This window comes from Arachis duranensis, chromosome 2 (assembly GCF_000817695.3).
Source record: "Arachis duranensis cultivar V14167 chromosome 2, aradu.V14167.gnm2.J7QH, whole genome shotgun sequence".
NCBI lineage: Eukaryota > Viridiplantae > Streptophyta > Magnoliopsida > Fabales > Fabaceae > Arachis > Arachis duranensis.
This window is the reverse complement of record NC_029773.3, coordinates 18,292,140-18,297,735: the sequence shown is the minus strand read 5'-3', so window position 1 is coordinate 18,297,735 and position 5,596 is coordinate 18,292,140. Positions and strand designations below refer to the sequence as shown.

Below are 5,596 nucleotides of genomic sequence, written 5' to 3'. Positions count from 1 at the left end.
TCATCACAAAAAGATTCAAAAAATTGATTTTCAAATTCTTTACCATGATCACTTCTAATTGAAACAATTTTTAAACCTTTTTCATTTTGAATCTTTTTGCTGAATTTCTCAAAAACAAAAATGGCCTCATGTTTATGAGCAAGAAAGAACACCCAGCCAAATCTAGTATAGTCATCCACAATAACCATGCCATAACTCTTTCCTCCAAGACTTTGAGTTCTAGTTGGTCCAAACAGGTCAAGATGTAACAACTCCAATGGTTTCTTAGTAGAGACATCTTCCTTAGGTTTGAAAGAGGTTTTAATTTGTTTACCCATTTGACATGCATCACAAGTAATGTCCTTGTCAAATTTTATATTAGGAAGACCTCTAACTAAATTTCTCTTTACAAGCTTAGAGATTTGGAACATGCTAGCATGTCCTAACCTCTTATGCCACATCCATTTTTCTGATTCCATTGAAGAGAAACAAGTTACATTTTGAACTTTTAGATCATCTAGAGTGATACCATACACATTGTCACTTCTTTTGGCAACAAATAGAACAGCCCCTGTTTTCTCATTTATGACTCTACAATCAGATTTCCTAAAGGTTACAGCATACCCTAGGTCACACAATTGACTTATGCTCAATAGATTATGCTTTAACCCATCAACTAAGAAGACGCTATCAATGCAAGTTGAAAAATCTTTGCCAACCTTACCAATGGCAATTATTTTACCTTTACCATTATCTCCATAAGTGACAAATCCTCCATTGTATTTGTTGAGTTTAATGAAGAAAGTATCCCTTCCGGTCATATGCCTTGAACATCCACTATCAAGATACCACATTTCCTTTTTGTGCTTGGATGCAAGGCAAACCTGCATTTTCTTTAGCTAACCTTAGGTATCCAAATCCATTTGGATCCTTTGATGTGAAATCTTCTTGGTTGCCCAAGAGCATTAAAATCATGAACAACTTTATATAACTTACTATCATTACCAAAAGACCTAAGAAAGATAAAGCATTGAGGAGGATCATGACCATTTCTATTGCATTTGTAACACTGATTTTTGCCCACTGATTTCTGAGGTTTGCTGAATCCTCTTGGTTTGACAACCTTGACAGAGGGGGATTCAGATTTTTGAAAGTTTGGTTTGAAAACTGATTTATTTCCTTCTGTAAAACCAAGTCCAGATTTTTCAGACCCAAACCTTTGACAAGCAAGCAGTTTGTTCAGATTTTGAGAACCTTGAACAAACTTTGCTAGGTCTTCATTCAAACTTTTTATTTGTTCATTCAGCTTTTTGTTTTCAGAAATCAAATCAGTTGAGGCAGTCACTTCATACTTGAGTTTGAATTTTTCTAGTTCAGTTCGCAAGGCAATGTTTTCTTCTTTTAAAAACTTTTCATTATTAGTTTCATTTTCCTTAATCTTTTTCAAAAGAAGATCATTTTCTGTCCTCAAAGCCTCATTTTCTTTCTTACATTTAGCATACTTATCCAAGAGTTTCTTGGAATTCACAGAAATGTCTTTGATAATGTAGTGCAGTTCATCAATAGATAAGTCAGAGAGATCTACCTCATCTTCGTCATTATGATCTGCCATCAGACACAGTTGAGCTTCTTGATCTGAGCTTTCTAAGCTAGTGTCATTCTCCAAGTCTTCCCATGTTGCCATCATCACCTTCTTCTTGTCTTTCTTGAATTTTTCTCCTTTCTTAAGTTGAGGGCAATCTGACTTGAAGTGACCCGGCTCCTTGCAGTGATGGCATGTGAACTTGACTTGATCTTTCTTGACATCTTTGGATGAAGAGCTTCCTTTGCCTTTATTTTTGTATCTTAGTAGTCTTCTCATTTTTCTAGCAAAGAGTACCATTTCTTCATCTGAGAAACTGTCATCAGATTCTTCTCCTTTGGCTGTCATTCTTGATTTTAGTGCTATACTTTTCTTTTTGTCATCTTTGTCTTGAGACATGTGAGTGGTTTCATAAGCCAGCAGCTTGCCTCTCAGCTCATCATAGGTGATTTTGATCAAATCATTCCTTTCAGAGATGGCTGTGCTTTTCACTTCCCATTTCTTAGTAAGACTTCTCAGAATCTTTCTTACCAGGGTTTCTTCGGAGTAGCTTCTTCCCATGGCGTCCAGATTGTTGATGATTATTGAGAACCTTTCGAACATTTGATCAATGCTCTCATCTTCCTTCATACTGAACATTTCATATTCCTTCATCAGCATGTCAATTCTGGTCTCCCTTACTTGCTTAGTGCCTTCATGAGTGAGTCTGAGCTTATCCCAGATTTCTTTCGCTGTTTTACACCTTGACACCTTTCTGAATTCTTCAAAGCTGATCGCACAGTGCATCAGATTGATTGCCTTAGCATTGAGTTCAACCTTCTTCTTTTCTTCATCTGTCCATTCGTTGTCCTCCTTTGCCACAACTTCTCCATCAGCATTCTGTTTGGTAGGAACGTCGGGGCCATTGAGAATGATCTTCCAGATGTTGTAGTCAATCGACTGCACGAAGATTCTCATTCTCTCTTTCCAGTAAGAGTAGTTGCTGCCATTGAAGTAGGGAGGTCTGTTATTGGACTGTCCTTCAGTGAGAGTGAAAGCCACAATGTTGGGATTCATATTGTTGGCCATGGATCTTTACTCCAAGCTGTGAAGCTTGCCTTCTTGAGACCGAGCTCTGGATACCAATTGATGGTTCTAGGGAAACTTGAGAAGGGGGGGTTGAATCAAGTTAGTTTAAAACTTAAAGTTTCAAACTCAGTGTTGCTGTTACTAGCGTTGCAGGAGATTATTTAGAATTGTCTCATGTGCAGAACATTAAATGAGCAGAGAAAGAAAGAAGGAGGCCAGCATGTATCCTGGTTCGGATTCTTATGCCATGAATCCTACGTCCAGTCTCCACCACAAACCATGGTGGAATTTCACTATAATTCTCAGATTACATTCACCAATACTATTGAATTAATTCCTAATCCAACTAGTATCTACCCCTAAGCTTTACACACCAAAGCTTAGCAACCCCAAAGTGCTATCCCAACTTGGAAAGGGAACTAATCCTAGTTCATTCACCCAAATTACATCAGAAAGAAAAACAGTGGCTATTTTGCATCACTCTTGCCTTTTATCTCTTGACTTTTGATCCTCACATATTTGCCTTTTTCTCAAAACAGAAAATAACGCAAGACAGCCATAACACAAAATAAGAATTAAGCTTGAGTAGAAGAAAGAGATTTCAGTTCTATGTTAGAGATGGTGTTCTGAATATGTGCTTTCTCTTTCTTGGCTTCAGAAGATGAAATGAAGCTTCTTTTATATCTGCAGCTTGGCTTTATTGTAGCTTCTTCATCTTTTCTTTTCCTTGCTGCCCGTTGGAGTGGTCCTTGATGGCATGCAGTCCTTTCTTCATTCTGCTCCACTTTCCTGCTGTCCGAGGAGCTCCACCACTACCTCTGCTGTCCTTGGAGTTTCTTTCTTCCTTGGCATGCTCTTCTTTTGCATCCTTCTCCATTTCCTTGCTGCTGCTGCTGCTGTGTGTTCTTGCTCGTTGGTGTTTTGCTCAACCACGATCCTTAGCAGTGCTCAGCTAATGTCCTTGAGTGATGAGAGTGTACCAGCTGTCCTTGTTGCTTTATAATACCAACACTTGTCCTTTTCCCTTTCCAGCTGTCTTCCTTTAGCTTTTAGTATAGCATACAACATTTTGAACGTTGCTATGAGGAAGAGCTTTGGCTCTTTTACATCAGCTGAAACATTTGTTAGGCTTGGAATGAAGTAACATGGGCTTGGACATTGGGCCTGCATTACTAACACTCACATTAAACAATATTGGGCTTTCAACCCAATTAAATGTTTGTCATCATCACTTAACCCAAAATCAAACTAGGCTCAACAAACTGAATTGGTGGATAATGTTAGGGAGTATATCCTGCAACCCTGTAAAAGGAAGGACTACGTATCAATAATAAATCAGTTAAAAATAAAGAGTAACTTAAAGTATAGCAGAACAATAAACTGTTTAAACGATAAAATACATATAACAAATGTTATTTTTTCTCTGTGATACACAGAACAATGAGCAACATATGGTATTCAATTTCATGTCTTTGATGCCGTTAAAGACTAACTTATAACATGTGCAAGAGCAACAAATTAATAGCTGTCCTGTTCATTATGGCACATGTATAAATAATTTGAAAATACTTTATAATTTAATACAAAGCTCATTTTGACTATAAGACAGTGTGCAATTGGAAAATAGATGAGAGTTGCTTACTCTGTGTTTGTGGAGCACCATTAACAACCAAGTATTAGCAGCAATGGATGCTTGAACTGAAAGGGGAGGAATCCAACTAGTCAAAAAACTTAAAACAAAATTTGAGTATGACATTACACAAATATAAGATTCCTGCACAATATCGGAATGAATGTTACCTTTGGGGTTTAGAAACTGGATAACAACGGCATCCTTGAAGATGTTAACTTCCTCGATGGCAGGGATGGCGTTGACGCCTATTCTCTTGAGGGTGCTCTGAAGCCTTTTGTCGTCTGTGGTGGTTGTCTTGTGGGCGGCCTTCTTCTTTCTAAAACATAAAAAGGAAATGCAAAAACTTAAAAAAAAAAGAAGCAAATAAAAAAATAAGTTAAACCAAAATGGAAAGCCAAAACAACACTAGAGGGCAGAGACAAAAAGAAGGAAATACAAGCAAAGAGTTCATTTTTCCTTGACTATAAAAAGAAAGAAAGAAAAGAAAAAGCATGTAGAGCATAACAATAATGGCTTAAACCACAAACCACTGAAACTATTGAAAAAACAATGTGAACTACTGCAACAATATACAGAAAAAACAAATAAAGTGCAGAATACTAATAAGAGCCCGTTTGGGAGGTAACAGAAGCTTTTTTTTTTACTTTTGAATTATAAAAAGTCATAGTTTGGCACCCTCTTACCGAAAATTAATTCACATCTTTTTGAAGAAGTAGAAATATATGACTTTTCTCTTTTTGATAAGTTATTCTATCACTTCCGTAAAACAAATGATTTCAAAACAAAAAAATCTACTTTCATTCTTGGCTCTGTGAAAAATGTTTCCTGTTTCTAGAAATACCGGCTCTCCACCACGCAAGGTTCTATCTACTAGAAGCACTGGCCTTCCATTATCATTTTCACGTAATGATTCATCTGCTGGAAGTATTGATGCTGGAAATATTGACCCTCCACCACCATTTTCAAACAATGTTCCATCTGAACCACCTATTGCATATCATTTTACCACTCTATTTTTATTATTAAATTTGTATTTAACATTGTGTGTGGTATGAAATCTCAGTTTTAATTTTATTTTTTTCACACGTGATTTAATTTTTATATAGCTTGCTATTATTTTTATAATTAGTTATAGCAAGTTCTTAACCCCAATAAAGGAGGAAGGAATTCAAATAAGAGTAAAAAACAATAAAAAACAGCAACAAAATATACATTGACACACATTTCACATTTATTTTTTATTTTCACCTACCATATCATACACAATAAAACAGCAAATACTAACTACATAATAATTTCTTTGGCATTGCCATCAACATTATTGTGAATTAGAA

General features: G+C 36.2%; 1 pseudogene; it reads right to left on the bottom strand.

The window, feature by feature from the left end:
* Positions 1–5,222, bottom strand: part of LOC107473867 (nascent polypeptide-associated complex subunit beta-like) — an 11,380-nt pseudogene extending 6,158 nt beyond the window's left edge.
* Positions 5,223–5,596: the final 374 nt, after the last annotated feature.